Source organism: Chenopodium album, chromosome 14 (assembly GCF_948465745.1).
Source record: "Chenopodium album chromosome 14, dcCheAlbu1.1, whole genome shotgun sequence".
Classification (NCBI taxonomy): Eukaryota; Viridiplantae; Streptophyta; class Magnoliopsida; order Caryophyllales; family Amaranthaceae; genus Chenopodium; species Chenopodium album.
The window spans coordinates 28413341-28431435 of NC_137847.1; positions in this window are offsets into that span (position 1 = coordinate 28413341).

Genomic DNA, 18095 nt, shown 5'->3' on the forward strand with positions numbered 1-18095 from the left:
TAATTGTTGTTTTATCACTTAAGACAAGGTGAATATTGTTTATTTATTGTTCTTTCACGAATATTGATTAAATAAGAATAAAGACTTTTGCAATGAAATTCCTACATGATTAATGCGTGTAAATAAAATCAACTAACTTAGTTTTTGGTATCGCGTTGCATATATTGTTTGGTGATGAAATTGTGAAATAGGAAGAGCTAGTAGAGGTCGCACTAGGGGTAGAATAGCGATTCCTCCCTAAAAGGAACGTTATTTTAGTACCCTCGCTCCCGAACTCATTTCTGGTTTATGTAGACTAATTTGGGTATGGGTAAACTTACGATTCGTGCTAATTAATCCCGTGAACTCCTCATGGGAGAAAGACATGAACGAGGTTTATGAGTTTTCCTAAAACTCATTGGCTAATCCCTACTTGTTTCTTATAAAAAAAACGTGATCAAGATCAATTCTAATTCAAGGTCCCCCAAACAGTCAGGAATTCAAATCCTACTACACCTTAACAAGTGTAAAGTCCTAGGCTTTTAAAGGGCCAATGGGCATCTAAGGAAGGATCCCCTTACAATGGGAACACGCTCCTTACAGTGGCGACTCCACTGGGGACTTAGAAGTTACAAGATTAGTTCGTAGTTATGGTTCAAGGTTTCCAACACTAGGTTGCCTATGGATTGTAATGAGAACTAACTTGGATAATCTCTAGTTAAAGAGCGAGACTCGAACGCATAATATCTTTCTTTTTCACAAAAGTAAAAATCAAACAAGCAACATTGCATCATGCATAATCATAGCACAGTTTAACCAATGGGGATTGACTCATTGACTAGGGGTTGCCAACACTAGGCTTCTATCCCAAAGTCAATAACAATCATCCCACCCATATCGCCAACAAAATGTTGGGAGGGCTATGTCGTGGGTCAACATGTTGAGTGATTGATTCGTGCATCGTCCCTTAAGATATGGTACCTTTGGACACCCAAGCCTTGACCTTAGAATGACATTGTATGCTTTGACGGTTCCTTTTATGTGCTTATGTGACTACATGAATATGTGCTTCGTGTCTAATCTAACTAATTCCAACTTGTTACCTAGAGATATAATAAAAAAAAATTCGCAAAAATTATGGTTCGACAAAAAAGTTTTTTTATCGTTCTTTTTGCATTTTCGCAAAAAAAAAAATGTCGAACCTACCAGGTGCCACGCGCAACTGTCAAAGTTGCGCGCTCCCTCCTAGCGCAAGTTCAGAAGTTGCGCGCGGCACCTCCGCGCAACACTGTTTCTTGCGTGCGCCCATTGTTCAACGTTGACTTTGACTCGTTACGAACAATATCATACGGAGAAAACGATACTACCGCTTCAAGGTTAATCGTTAAGTAGGTGCTAAAAATATCTCTTTGGCTAACAATGTTGTCTAACTTTTACTATGATCGTCTTTTTTTTTCGAAAAATCCAAAAACATGTTTTTTATCGTTCTTTTTGCGTTTTCGCAAAAAAAAAGAAAAAAAAAATGTAGTAGATGCTACTCTTGAAGATGCATTTTCCACCTTAGCACAAGACGGAAAATTGCGCGCGATACTATTTTTGATTATGATGATTCGTTTACGTACTTCATAATCAAACTAATGACATTACTTCTTATGAGGTTCGTAATTAAAAGTTCGCATCCCTTAATAGGACGTCATCAATATGTTTATTCTTAAACGTGCCTATTTTCGTGTTCATCATGTTTTAGTTGTAATTGATCAACCTTTATTTAAGAGTATAATTTATTTACCTCTTCTATGGTTTAAAAAGAAAATCTCGAGAACCTTACTTGGGATGTTTGCCTCACACAAAATATATATATATATATATATATATATATATATATATATATATATATATATATATATATATATATATATATATTATAATTCTAAAAAAAAAGAGAGAATATAATGAATGATAAAACCAAGAAAATGATTTAATTATTTCTTGGATTTTACATTCGGAGGCCATTATTCTTTTTAAGCAAATAGTAAAATATTATCCTTTAAAGATGAGAAATATGAGAATCATAATTATAAAAAAAAATGATATAGATCTCTATTGCAATCTAATTGATCTACAAATCCCATAGTATATTTGATCATTTTAAGGAGTATGTTTGGGTTGATTAATATTCCTAAAATTTGATGAGTATTTTCAATCCAACTTTCTTGTCTTTCTCTTCTACCTTTTTCGAAAACAATTCATTTAAAGTAAAATCCTTAGATGATTACCTTGTTGAAGTCAACACGAATCATGACATTCCATTAATGATTGCTCGTGAATTTTTTGAAATTCTTCATCAACAAACTTGCTTAAAGTGAATTCGTATTACAAGGATTAAAAAAAAAAGAAATAAAACAATCATTTTGACTTTGGTTATTTGTTTGAATGCTTGGCAGAAAAGGTTTAAGTGAACGCGCTCAATTTCTCGTGATACACATTACTAGATCATCTTCCACGCTCGCATACTAGTCCAATCATGGGTGACAAAGCAGCATTGGAGAAACTTAGAGAGGAACTCCAAAACCTAAAGGCCCTAAGAGAAGAAAAAGCCCAAATGAAGGCTCATAAAAAAGCAAAAAAGGCTAAAATAAAAGCAGAAAAAGAAAAAGGAAAACAAAACATTCTGCAAGAAAAAGCAAGAGCCGAAAGAGTAGAGGCCGTGGAGAAACTTGTCCTTCGAGCTAACTCAGGGAATAAGTACTTCAATTATGAGCTTGCACCACAACCTAGTGGCAAGACTCTCCCAGAAAAGTTCTTGACTACGGATTTGCCAACCTTTAAGGTTACAGACAATCCTAGGACTCACTTAATGAGCTTTATTGGAATTATGGCATTGAAAGTGGTTGAGCCAAGCCTATATGCATGTACTTTTCCTCTTTCATTGGACCCAACTGCTAGATCATGGTTTTATAACCTTGATTCAAAACAAACTTCCACTTGGAGTGACGTTGTAAAAGCGTTTTTAACCCAATATGGAGATAACATCGAGCTCACAACTACCTTGCGCGATCTCGAATTGCTTAAGCAAGGGGAAGAAGAAGGCTTCATTGACTTCTTTTCCAGTTGGCGATCAAAGGTTGCTCTTATTCCACAAAGACCTCTAGATCATGAACTTGTCCCAAAGTCCATAGACAATATGTCTCCACCATACAAGTGCCATTTACAATACCTTGGTTTAGACACATTTCAAAAAGTCTATACTGTGGGAATATTAATTGAAAGGGACTTGATAAATGAAACCATGAATCATATAGATGGACTTGATTTTTAGAGAGGATTTCACCTACGTCGGAAACGGACAAAGCCATCGAATCTACTTATTTTGTACTCTCATTAATTAATGAATAAAAAATATATTTTCAAGTACGTCTATCTTGTTCTCTTTTCAATCTCTTTATTGTTATTGACTTGAATTAAATAAAACGTATACATACAAACATGCAATATCAAAAGGCATACATACTCAGTACTTTAAGAATCTTGATGAGCTTTGGCTTACAAGATGTATTGAATGAAAAAGAGGCTAGGCCCACAAAGAAAGGATATGATGATTTCACCAACACATGAGGCAACTTGAAACTCCACAAATATAATCCCATGTTCTTAACCTTAGAGAAAATCCATGTTTTTGGCATCCCTTTTGAGCCTCGTCAATTGAGCCTTAGTTATTCAACCTACATTATTCCATACCTTGGATGGGAATGGTGCAAAGATACAAATAGGAAATTGGGGGAACGAAGCATAAGAGGGGGACACAAAGTTAGTCTAAACCCAAAAGAAAAGATCAAAAAATCGTTCCAAACCCAAAACAAAACTTGTAAAAAAAAAAGAGAAAAAAAAACAAAAGAGAGATGACAAGGAAAAGGCACCTAATGTAGGAAGTTGCCACACAAAGCAGAAAGGTTTAAATTTGAGAAGCACCAAAAGTAAGGGATTTCGGGAGTATACTTGAGCCTGTCCATTGTTCATAACCCCAAGCCTAGCAACCTTGGAAAGGCCCTCCTTGAGGTAGACCATAACCATATACCAAAATCATCATTCCATGAAAATATGGCCAATCTTAGGCCTTTGCACATATGGACCTACTATTGAGTAGTCATACCCATATATAAAATGCTTGAAGTGTTGAGTTATGATCTCAAGATCATATAAAAAAATTCAAATGATTTGGATGATTTGATAGCCATTGGCTTGATTACATCATGTTAGTAAAGAAATCGAATCAAACTAAATTCGATGTTTTCCATATCTTTTGCCAAAGAAAAATGAGATAATTATCACTTTAAAAAAAACAATCATCTTATTTTCAATAGGGCTATTTATTACCAAGGTAATTCAGGTTCTATATACATTGCCTAGAAAGAAAAAGAGTTAACATAATAAATTGATTTGATATATCGACAGCCTTGATGTCAACTTTAGATGTCTTTTACAACTCTTGAGCATTGGTCTTCTCACTTATCATGAGCAACTAATATGTCCGCCTGCGTGGGATATCTCCATCTTCTCTAAGCGAGGAACATTGATTGAACATGATTGCTACATGAAAAAAATGGTTGTTATCGCTATCACACGTATACCTCACTGCCAAGTCATCACGATGATTCAAATATTAAGTCAATAATCCTTGCTTTTCGAAAACATGTCTAATTTTCTTTCTTTATTCTTCTATGGGAAAGTTGGATTCCCCTTCCTTTTTATACAAATCCGTCTTTTTTGTTTATTTCTTTTTTAGGGAGTAAGTCGGGATGATCCCTCCCATTTGGCAATTAAAATACTCGAAAATAGTATAATTTTATCCGCTCTTTGCCTCAAATTGGGGGCTTAAAAAAGCCAGGACATCCCCACTTCTCTCTATTTCAGATTTGAACACGCTATTTATGCTGCGAAATTAATGTCATGCAAAGCTTATTACGAACCATCGTAATAACTTTAAATGACAAAGGGAAGAATACCACTTCCTATTCTTTGACCAAGATAATTAATTATGTTACTTGATCAAATCATTTATGATAAACATATGCAATATTCCGCAAATTGAAAATACAAATCTTGGGGCCTTAAATAAACATGAGAAACATCCCCTAGTATATGTATGCATGAATTCCAAAAGCCACCTAAGTCTACACTTGGGGGCTTCAAATTAAAAATATAAGTCTAACCTTAACTTTCATTTTAAAATGAGACCATATTTTGGAAAGTGATTCGAATGATTTTATAAATTATTCTAACACTTCACCAAACCTAGGTTTGATAAACATTCGTTTTCAAACTACGGTGCTTATTTAATTGAAAGAAATTCACTTTCAATTAGCAAAATATTACAATGATGACAAAAAGTAAAACTTAAACAAAATCAGATATACGAAAGTTTGCTCACGTTTTCCTATCTTTGTTGAAATAAGTTGCAAATTACAACTTACCTTCATCAATCTTGGACCAAAAAAGTCACACTCGATTACGAGCTAGAATTTTCTTTCCAATTTGGATTCAATTTTGAAAATAATATTATGTATTGTGCCAACTATAAAAAGTTGCTTCTCAAAACAAACTTTTATTTAAATTATTGGACCCTTTCCAAATTTTGAATTCTAGTTCGAAATAACCTGTCTCTAATAAAAAATAGTATTCAAAATTTCCTTTCTGATTTGTTTCATTTCCTCAAAAAAAATTAATTTTCAGATTCTCAATAACCGTTTGGATAATACGTGTATGAACATTTATATTTTCAAAAGGAATGAACTAAGATTCGACTTCTTGGCTCGAACTTGTTCTCATTGGCTAAGGGATGGTAAACAGACCACCTGCAAGACCAAAATCAATGATTGATAAGAACAAAGAAAATATTTGATGTTCTAAATCAACTTTGAGAATAAAATCACCACAATGATCTTTACAAACGTTTAGACATTAGATATTATATAATAAACTTTAAACACAATTGTTTTGGTTTATAAACAAGCAAAGAACTAACTTGCTTTCTCGAACATAACTTTAACTAAAATGTGAAAGCCATGTCATTGTCCTAAATATCTCAAAACAAAAATAGGACATATACATAGGTCCATCTCAATATCATGATTATATGAATGGCCTAAACAATAGCAAGTTATTAGAACCACCCCAAATTGGGGGTTCCAAGACTTGAGAAATAGCAAGAATGCGCGTAACCCGACACATGGGGGCTCCAATATCCATAAAGAAACAAAATGAGATATTCATGCCATTCGAGCTACTTTCGAGAATCACCTAAATAGTTGTAGATCTCGAGCCTTATAATTTTCAAATACATCACAATGATTTAATAATAATTTTGTTCCTTTGAAAACTAAGTTTGCAACTGAACTTGGCCAAGAAACAAGTTACATATTCGAGCCATTTTCAAGTTTAACTTCAAGAACTTATCTTAGTGTATAATTGTTGTTTCAATACTTCAATTTACTCTAGAGATTAGAGAGTATGACTAGTATAGAGTAACAAAATCATGATACTTGCTCATACGAAAGTTTAGTACTCAATCATTCATCATGAAAATTGTATCAAGACACATTATTAACATAAGACAAATAATTTCATGAGTTAGAATGTAAACAAAAGACTCCTAAATTCGAAATTAAGGAGTCTTCATTCTAAATTGTTCTCCATTGTTGCACACATTGGAATTTCGCAAGGAGGGTAACATCTACTTTCTCGAGCTTCAAAACAGTGACAAAATTTGAACTCAAAAGAAAGAATTCAAAAGTAGCAAGAATAGACGAAAAATTTGAACAACATTTCATTTTTCCCCTTACTTGTTCTAATGAATGACCAATATTACTAGACTAAGCAAATTTCTTTGTTAAAACTATGAATGGTCAAAAAAACGATTTAAACACACTAGTTTAATCGTTTCCAAGATCCTAGTTGTTATCATAATAAGACGAAACATGGGATTTCTAGACCCATTTCAAGCAACATGAAAGGGTCTAATTATTAAAAAATAAACAAGTCATCGAAGTCATCCAACATAGGGGGCTACAGTATTCGAAAACATAAAATGGGGGCTCAAAAGCCCGAAGTATAGCCAAACTATTCCAGTTCGATGATCCCTTCAAGAATTTCCTAAAACTAACTAGTTTTGTGGAAATCTTGAAACCACAATTTTATAAGTGAATAATAATAACCATCGATTATTTTTTATCATTGATAAAACCAATTTTGCAACTTACGCATGAAAAAAAAAAACAAAAAAACATGAGTCGCAAGAACAAATTCATGCTATCATAAAAGTTCAAAATTTCATTTATAATTTTAATGCATAATTGTTGTTCTAAATACTTCAATTTACATTAAAATTAACAAGTATAGTCTACGTGAGCAAAAAAGAGAAATAAAGTTCAAGCACAAAGTCAAAATTAGAATGAACAAAAAAAAACACATATATGCTTGACATGCTGATACAGGATCTATACTTTATCACTTCACATGAAATTTGTTGCAATATATTGCTTAAACATGTCACAACGACAAAAAAACAAATTCATGAAAACAAGTCAAATCAAAAACCCCCAAATTCAAAATTTGGGGTTTAACAGTTCGAAAATCGCCCAAATTCAGCCAAGAATGAACGAATTATGGCAAAAATGAATTAAGAGCGAGATCTACTTCCCTTAGATTGAAAAATTGCAAGAAAACAAGCTTTCTAGAGAGAGAAAGGTTCGAAAATGGCGAAAAGGGAGGCGAGAGAATGCGAAATGAAAATCATGTTCAGCGATTTCTTTTTGCTGAATTAAATGTTGCGCGCAACTGAATCAGTTGCGCGTGATAGATCAGCGCAACTCAGAATGATGCGCGCGCCTGGCCAGCGCGACCTACTGAGTTGCGCGCGGATACTGGTCACTAAAATGACCGGTATCCAGATTTTGATCCGTTTGATCATTTTCCAACGGTTTTTGCTCGTTATTAGACGTAATGGTGCGCAAATTATCAAAATCTTTTAAATTGCTTTGCATTTTGTAGTTCGTTTTCTTCTTTGTTAGTTTTTTTGCATCATCTTGCATGCACACCGTGCTTTGTGCCTTCCCTAAGCATACGTTTTGAACGTTTTTCGTAAGAGTGTCTTAAGACGTTCCGTGGTGGTGCTTTACGTAAAAGCACCCATAGACAGGTTTGTCATTTTACTTTACTGACGTTATAAATGTCTGGATTTTCTTCTTTTTTCACGTCCGAAGCAAAAAGGAAGGCGTTGTCATGCAGCGTAAAAATGCAAAAGGCGTATCGTACGGCGTAAAATTGTACGGCGTAGGTGTTGCGTAAAATTTCACTTCAGCCCAAGCTTTGCGAGATCTACCTCTCGGAACTGAAAGGTAGAGGATTACTTTAGGCGTTAGCTCACGAGTCGACAGGCGCGTCGAACCATCAGGAACAGACACTTCTTGATTGGAAGAAAATACAGTAGTTAGTGAGCTTACTAGTTTACCGACAGTTAGGGTGTCCGTCCACCCCCTGTATAAAGAAGCGATGAGACGATGTCGCGCCTATGTAGTCACGTGCCCCCAGTCCTGAGACATGTGTACTCATCTTGTGGACAAAACTGCTGAGAGAGTTGTTGACTTTCTTCCCTCTCACTGGATTTGGATATGTGCCTCCAGTCTTGAGACATGTATTTCTATCTTGTAGACATCCGGATCGAATATCAGACCATTTAGGCTCGAATGCCGAAAACACCTTTTTCATCTTTTTGAAGGATTTATGTCTTCGTCGTGTGCAATTACTAGATATATAAATGGATCAAATTATGGTGTTTATTAAGTTCGGACATTTGGGTCGTCGTTTTATCATAGCTAGAGGTACTAACGATCTTTGGGCTAGTAAAATAGCTCAAAGCCCAATTGGACGGATCCTATAAGGTCACACAAAGGGTCTAGATCGGGCACAAGAGGACAAGGCCCATGATGGGCCTCATCCTCTAGTATGGCCGGCCATATGGAGTAAGGTTGAGGGTTTTGGGCTTCCTAACCCTAGTCTAATTATAATGTGATTATAAATAGACTAGGTGCCTAGGGTTTGCTAAGAATTATGCAATTATCTGATCAGTGAGATCAAACCCTAATTAGCAAACACGAGACCAACCCCTCTCATACTCCTCTCTATCTCACGGCTCTCTCCTCCTCCCTTGGCGCCAGTGTGGTGGTTCGTGGTGGTGGTGGATCGTGGTGATCGGCTTAGTCCATTAAAGGTGGTGATTGCGGTTTTCCTTAATCACTCGACCAATCTAGTATTGGTGGACGGCTCGTTCAAAGCTCGTGGACTAAGTAGAGGAACAACGCTTGGGGCTCTATTCTCTCCCCGATTTGTCAATCAATTGCTACGTGGAATTCAGGCTTCAAAGGTATGATTATGTGTCTTGTGTGTTATGCATGTGTTCTTGGGATTAGGTACTTTTATGAATATGATTCATGATTTTCCGCTGCGTAGTACCTATAAACTCCTACAGTGGTATCAGTTAACCTCTTGCATGAACGCGTTTGATCATATTAATACGATTAATTTGAAGTCCATGTTAATTTTATAATCAATTAAGAGGGGGAATTAATTTAATTATGGTTTAATTATTATATTTAATGAGATTAAACTTTTGGAATTGATTAAATGTGATTTAATTATGCTCAAAATAGCCATGAAGAGGACCGGATTAAGCCCTAGAGTTTTTGAAATTTTCGAACCCTAGAACCCTAGTTTCGAATTTTCGAAATACCCTAACCCTAATTCGAATTATTTCGAAAATTCATAGCCCTAAAATATGATTTTGTGCTTGATTTTTTATTTAATTCGATTTGTTTTATGATTCATAATTTTAATTTGATTGATTTATGCATAAAAATGTTTTGTGTATGATCATTGATTTAATTTTAAGAGTTAGAATTAAATTGGGATTAATTTTATGATGAACCCTAATTTTAATATTGAATGATGATTTAATTTTAATTTTTGGACTAATTTGATTTAATTTTATAAAATTGATTTTAATTAAATTTAAACCCAAAAAAAAAATAGTTTTAAGGCCGGCAGCCGCGGCTGGGTGGCGCAGCCATGGCGGCTGCCGACCTGGTGGCATTCTAAGAGGGAGGGGAAGGGAGGGCGGCGGTCCAAGGTGGCTGGGGCAGCAGGTGTGCAAGTGTTGCACGCTGTTGCCGTGGCTGTCACTGCTACTGGCTGCTGCTGCCTTGCGGCTAGCCAACCACGGTGGCCAGCAGCCGTACAGTACGACTTTTTAAAACAAAAAAATTCTATTTTGAAAAATTATTTCAAGATAATTACAAAATTATTTTGGGATAAAATCGATTTTATTTTGAATAAAATATTTTATTTTAGGATAGATCAAATCTTGCAAAAGTTATTATATTTGATATTATCTATATTTAAAGTTGTTAAATTAGTAATTATCCATGATTACAGTGGTTAATTTTGGATAAGATTGATTAGGATATTCTGAGCATATTCCAAAAGGATAATAATTTATTTAAATAATGTGATTATCCCATAATTAGATTAGGATAATTGATTTTAAAATTATTTGATTGGCTAATAATTAGGATAGAATCTCCTAAACTTGTTAGGATAATCATGGAAGATTAAATATGATTTATCTTTCTAGATTTAAATAAGATTTGATTCTATCTCATGCCTAAATTAAAATATATGATATTTTATGATTGGTCATGAATAATATATGATATTATCTAATTATGATTTAAAATATATGATATTTTAGGAAATGCGTTGCCTTAATTATGAACCATTCGATGTTGTAGTTTAGACAAGCATGTTGAGTGATTTATTATATGGCACTTTTATAATATATGATATTATGTTGCTATATATAGACTAGTATGGCCCATAGATTCTAAAATACGATCTGCGCATCGTGATGTATTTTTGTAATCTAAATACGGTCTGCGTACAGTTAAGTATTTTTGTAACTTTTATTTAAAGTAAATAGATTACTTACTTAAATAGTGTTAGTCCAAAGAAGCCCATGAAGTGAAGGCCCAAAGGAGCAAGGTGGTTGGAGATCCATGATAATTCAAGTGGGAGCTTTTCATTTCTAGTTTTCTTAGGACTAAGGGGCCATACTATGTCATGTTTTATTGCATTAGTAGATTATGCATGTTAGATTTTATTTATGTTGATTGATGATGCGCTAGAGTTCACTAAATAATCACAACATAAATGAATCTAGGTCCCAATAATATTGAGATTGCTTTTCCAATTAGATACCCAACAATCCTTCGATCGTGAGTGATGGGTCGGCCTCAGCAGAGTGTCACTTTTTATCTTGGGTAATTTTGGGTAGATCACGTTCTACATATTTAATTGGTTATGCTCAACAAGGTTACCTAAAGCGTTTAGAACCTTGAAGCAAAGGGTAATAATTAAGCATGTGATGGTTAATTATTCAACCAAGAGTTACAAGAGTTGTAATCAGTAAAGAGTTTACTCACTTTAAAAATGTAATTCTTGATGGTAGGGCCTCAGTCCGGTCAACTATTACACAAATAAAGGATCTTGGAATCACTTAAAATTCAATTGGGATAAATTAATGTTGAATAAAGTTCTTTAAAGCTACAAATTTAATCGTTTATGGAACTTTAATGTTAAATTAAGCATAATTATTAAACTTTGCCTTATTTTGACATAGATGGGTAGCCGTAATCACAATGACAACAACATTTACAATCTTCGACCATTCCTTGAGAAGGATAGGTTGACAGGAGAAAACTTTTCCACTTGGGAAAGAATGCTAAGGCTCGTTCTGAAATCAGAAGGTAGAGAGGATGTCATTGACACCCCATTGCCAGGACCTCTGCCAGAAAATGCAACTACGGCAGAAGTCAAGAGGCACAAGGAAGCTCATAATAGAGTTGTGCCTATCACTTGCTTGATGAATGCTACCATGGAACCTAGTCTTCAAAAGCGTTTTGAGGATCAGGATGCGTACACAATCATGCAAGAACTCAAAGCCTTGTTTAAGAAACAAGCAAGAGTTGAAAGGTACGAGCTTTATCGTGAGATTCTGGATTGTAGGATGGAGAAGGGTGTGATGGGCGTTAGAACGGTCGCACATTCCACACTTGATCAAACACATTTATTAACAAACACCTTACAAACCAAGCATACAAGTAAGAGTTCAGTCCACAAGGAACGGGATATGGTTGCTAAAGATCTTAACACTTAAGCTAATTCGAAGTCAATGGTGAATTGGGGTTCGTCAAGTAGACAAACAAACTATGGTTCTAAATCAATGGATTAAAGACACTAGGGAATGGGATCCACTCAACCAAGGCAATTAGGCAAACGGGGAGTAAAATAGACAAGATATAGCAAGGACTATATGTAAAATCAACCTCATGCAATGAGAAAACAACTCACACTACTAAACTTAGATTCCTCATTAGTCTAGCAATAGATGATACATAATCAAATTGCAATAAGTAATGACATACTCAATTTACACTTCCATGTCAAATTAGGCATATCATGCTATCAAGCTCCTAAGTCAAGGGTAGCTAATCCTATCATGAAGAACTAACAAGCAATCTCATATAATCAATTTAATTGCAATACAAACATCAATGTTTCTCCCATATTTGCTTAACTAACCCAAAAGGTTGAGTTTCCCCCAACCCCTAGCAAGAAGACTACTCACAACTCATATTTATCAACATGTAATCAACAATTAGGATTCTAACTACTTCAATAATTGGGGAAAAGTGGTTAACGATTGAAATAACTATCATCTAACAACAAATTACAAAGAACTAAGAAGATTTAAATAACATGCAAAAGCAAATGAAATCAGAAATTAAGTAGAAAAAGGTTGGAGAAATTACTAATTGAAGCTTGAAATTGAATAACAATAGAGGAACTTGTCTTCTACAATGATTGAGATTGAGAATTCCAAACTAATAATTGAAATCTAACTAATGATCTGAGAGTACTTATGTTTCTACAATTACAAACTAAGAGGAAGTACTCAAAACTTGGCTGCCGCACAATTGAGCAAAAGGGGGTATTTATATGACCCTCAAATAAAAAAGACGGAGAAAACAAGAGTCGGGTACGGCTATAAGGGCGCACGGACGTGCCAGGGGTGCCACGGACGTGCAGCCTTAGTGGCACGGACGTGCCACCCTAAGCACGGCCGTGCAAAATCGGGCAGTAGCTTCAACTTAGGCCAAGTGAGATGCACGGCCGTGCAGCTTCTGGCACGGACGTGCTGGCTGACTTGCACGGACGTGTTTAAGCCTTGCACGTCCGTGCCAAATCAGGTAGTGGCTTGACTTGGCTGGGACACTCCTGCACGGTCGTGCAGGACATGGCACGGCCGTGCAGGGTCTTCTAAGCCCTTTTCTTCACATTCTCTTCAGTTTTGCTCCTTTGTCACGGCTTCTAACCTCGGTTTGTTATCCATATGCTTCAAATCATCGATTTTTGGACCTAAAAACTCAACAAAAACACTAAAAACCCGTGAAGAAAGGGATACACAAAAATTGAATGAAAATAGGATAGAAGTGAACCAAAATGCTAATATATCAAGAAAACAAGGTTCAAAAATCACCCTAAAATCGTATCAAATAACAAGTTATCAAATCCCCCCAAGCTAAGTTGTTGCTAGTCCTCGAGCAAAACAAACATGTCAAATCAAGAAGGAAGATTACTTGCTAATGATCAAACCAAGGAGAGAAAACACAAACACAAATCCGCATGGCAAGAACCATAAACACTTTTAGCATAAGTGAAAGCAATTTAAACCCCTAAGTCGCCTAAGAGGACGAGTTTTTATCTCGTGAGGGTTTCCCTTGAGCTTAACCCACAACTCACACAAACCACACCAATTATCATAGCACATTGTTGTCCTCAAAATGGCCAAAACACACAAAACCAATGTTTTTATTGCCCAAGTCAACTTATCGGGATACAAATCACAAGCAAGACGAGTGAGCAACTTTCAAGAATTACCATTCATACAAATGTGCACATGAGTTGGGGGTAGAGAGGCGAACTAAGCAAGGTTGCACTAGGATACTTCGTTATACCTTTTACTAGTTCATTAGAGCACGTCTAGATATTCCAAAGTTGCAAAGCCCTCTTTCGGTTATAAAATCTCAAAATGCAAGTCCTCCTCCCAAAATGCACTCCTAAGCCCTTTCAACTACGCTCTAATTCGGGAATTTACACAAGAAGCATCAAAATAGAAAGCGTGTGGGAGGCATCCACAAATTGACCTCTAGAATAGAAAAAGTGAAAATTTTGAGAATTTTGGAGGAGTTTTTGACTTCTCCACTCTTTTTCTATATATTTTTTTTTCATTCATTGCCCTCGCCTCTTTTAACTTTGAGCGGCTCTTTCTTTTATTCGAAACATGTGGCTTATTATGCCACTTATTACACAAGATATACATAGAACTAATTCCCTAGCAGAGTTTCGTTTCAGGGAGGAAGGGAGACACACCAAGGGCACAAGGGACCGCAATTTGATTCAAACATATCCTACTTTGGGCAAATTTGACAATATCCTATGCTAGACGTGCAATTGAGCATTCATCGGTTTTCATTTCATATACACTAGTGCAATCAAGATTAATAAGCCTCTAAATGACCCCAACACTTGCACACACCCTTCTAAAAGAACTTTTACTCATCACTCAAGAGTCAAGCAAGCAAATCGTATAAGCATCGTCATTTGAGTCTCATCCAAGGGCTATATTTTTTTTTTTTTTTTTTAACTAGAAAGCAAGAAAAGATAGCAAGTTAAGAGAACTAAGCTAAGCATAAAAAAAAAATTAAAACACAACTATACAACTAAATAAAGGGAGGAAAGAAGAAAAGTATTCACACATTAAGAGATTTGGATTTAGGGTGTTGGATTTCAAAGGGAGCAAATTTGGATGCTAAGGGTTTTGGATGTTAGGGGAAGGAACAAACAACATGCAAGGTAATCACCAATCAAGCACATACAAGAACCAACATAGAAACCAAATAGAAAGACTCCCCCCCCAAGCTACCATAAACATTGTCCCCAATGTTAAAACAATTAAAGCACAAGAAAGGGGAGAAAGAGACTAACTCATTGGTTCGGGCCTCCTTGGGAGCTTGAGCCCCCGGGGTACCAATGTCGGTAGACATTTCGGAACTAACCCAATTCCGACCGAAGACCTTCGAAGCTTGTCCTCATGTTGTCGTAGGAGGACCTCATATCTTCGTGAGACTTTCTCATAGTCTCGAACTCGGTGGTCATCCGGTTGAACCCTTTGTTCATCTTTTGCATTTGGTGCTCAAAGGTGAGGAGTGGGTTGCCCTCACCCATGCCTTGACCTTGGTACCCTTGTTGGTACCCTTGTTGTTGTTGTTGTTGGAATTGTTGTTGTGGAGGTTGTTGTGGAGGTTGCTGCTGCTCTCCTTGCTCTTGCTCCTCTTCGTCGTCGTCATCGCCGGGAGCCCAATCGTGGTCTCTCTCAAAGAACCAGTTGGTCTCGTCGTAGATGAAGGTTCGCTCCGTGTCGGGGAGGTAGGCGTAGGACCGGCCACTCACGTGCCACAGGTAGGGGTGCGACCCCTCTACGTCCTCCACCCACCTCATTGTCCTTAGTGACTGCATATCGATCCGCGTCACTCCTGGGCAAACCTGCTGATCTGCAAAATCAAGGTTAAGAGCAGCAACAATAATAGTGATCATACTACCTATGGTGATGTTACCAGACCCGGTGGCAACATCCTCTAGGTGGTCTATAAACCAGGACCCTACATCTAAGGCCGAACTACCCTCACTCAAGTGCCATAGGAAGTGAAGCTCCCTAGTGGACACTACCCCCGAACTGTCACCTCTAGCGAACGTCGTGTTCGCTATGGTGCGCTTCGACAACCTAAATGCGGGGTGGATGATGGTCGTGGCCTTATCGGTCCTTGGGTTGTAGTTAAAGAGGCCGGTGATCTTCCTCCAAAACTCACCCGCGTTATAGCTACGGGGTGGCCTATCCTTTGCCCCAATGGTTCCGTTCGTAGGCTACCCAAACGCTTGGTTCACCCTATTGATGGTCATGGTATGTTGGGTGTTCATAAGTTGGAAAGTGATACAGCGGGGGTTCCTGGTCGTGTCCCGTTGGACTTGGAGGGTGGAGAGAAATTCAAGAGTTAATCTCTTGTAGGTCAAGGCATGTAAGTCTAGCCAATTACCTAGGACACATCCCTTGAATAACATTCTAATATCTTCCCCCACCCCTAGGGACTCGGCTACCTCCTCGCTGTACAACTTGGTCGGCCTAATTCTCCTCCTACTATTTCTTAGAAAATTGTTTGCAAAATTTTCGTCATTGAAAATTATTCCCATTGTATCCACTTGTGGTGGACCAACGGGAGGAGGAGGAGAAGGGTTGCGGTACCTAGAGTCCGTGTTTCTAGGTCGATTTCTTCTAGACATGGTTGGTCTTTATGCAATGCAATCAAACAAACCACAACTAAATGATCAACACAATACACTCACAATAGGCACTAGGTCCACTAAACACAACCAAAGCTCAAACAAGGCCAACAATTACAACACAATCAAGCCAAGCTCTAAGTCTCCCACCTAAGACAATTGAATCACCAAGCAACAAAGACTAATCCAACAACACAACCACAATAATTTAATATCAAAATTATGCACTAGAATCAACAAATCCAACACAACAATTTATTCAAACAAACATGCTTTGTCATGTACAAAAATCAATTTCTCAACCTCACTTACAAAAATTCAATTCTCAAAACACACCAAAATTCATTCAAACTCAATAATACTTGACATTTATCAATTATCAATCACTCATAACCAATTTCAACAAACTTTCATCAGCAATTTCATGCAAAAATCCAAGAATTCATGCATAAAAATAGTAAAAGGGAGGAATGATTATACCGAGCTTATCGTGGGTGTAAAACCCGCAAATGAACCTATCTAACCTTCCCTTTGCTTCCTTGAACTTACTCCTTCAACCAATTGCTTCAAATTTTTCTCCCAAAGAAAACCCCAAATCAATTTTTCAAGGTTAGGGTTTGAGTATTTTGGGTGATTTTTGAGGTTGAATGTGATAAAAAGAGTAGTAGTTTGTGAATTTGTTGAAAAGGAGTGAAGATTTTGGAGAAATATGTTGAATTTTGGTAAGAATTTGGGTGTTTGAGGGGATTTGAGTGAGTATGGAGGAGGAGGAAAGTTGTTCTAGAGAGAGAGAGAAGGAGAAATCGTGAGATTGAAAGAGTGAGAGTGAAATTTTTTTTTTTAGAGTAAAACCCGTGTTTAAAGCAGCTGAAACAGGGCACGCACGGACGTGCAGATTCTGGCAGAAGCAAAGTGGAGTTACTGCCTGATTTGGCACGGACGTGCTGGGTTGTGCACGTCCGTGCTGAACTTTACGCACGGACGTGCTGATTCTGGCACGTCCGTGCCTAACTTCGAAGCATTTTTTGGAGTTCCTGCCTGATTCTGCACGGACGTGCGATGTTTTGCACGTCCGTGCAGACCTGATGCTGCACCCGTTTTTTTTTTTTTTTAGCTAATACTAAGGCATAATAATAATAATAAAATTATTATTATCACCATTATTATTATTATTATTATTATTAAAACTGCCTACTACTTCACTTTCACAAAAACCTTTTCTTACTTCTCTTTTCATCAAGACCTACAAAAGACATTGAGAGAAAAGTTAGTAATAGCAAGAGTGATGGAAATTAAGTAATAGTTTATTGAGAGAGAGAGCGTTGAGAAACTCGGGTTGCCTCCCGGAAGCGCTCTTTTAACGTCACTAGCTTGACGACCTCCACACTTAGGAGATAAGATTACATCAAGTTGATTCTAAAACACCCACATGAGCACCCTCGTAGTAAAGCTTGAGGCGATGCCCATTCACCTTGAAAGATCTCTTGCCGTCCATATCCCAAACTTCCACGGCTCCATGAGGAAACACTTCCTTGACGACAAAAGGTCCACTCCACCTTGATAAAAGTTTCCCGGGAAACAATTTCATCCTAGAGTTGTAGAGGAGTACC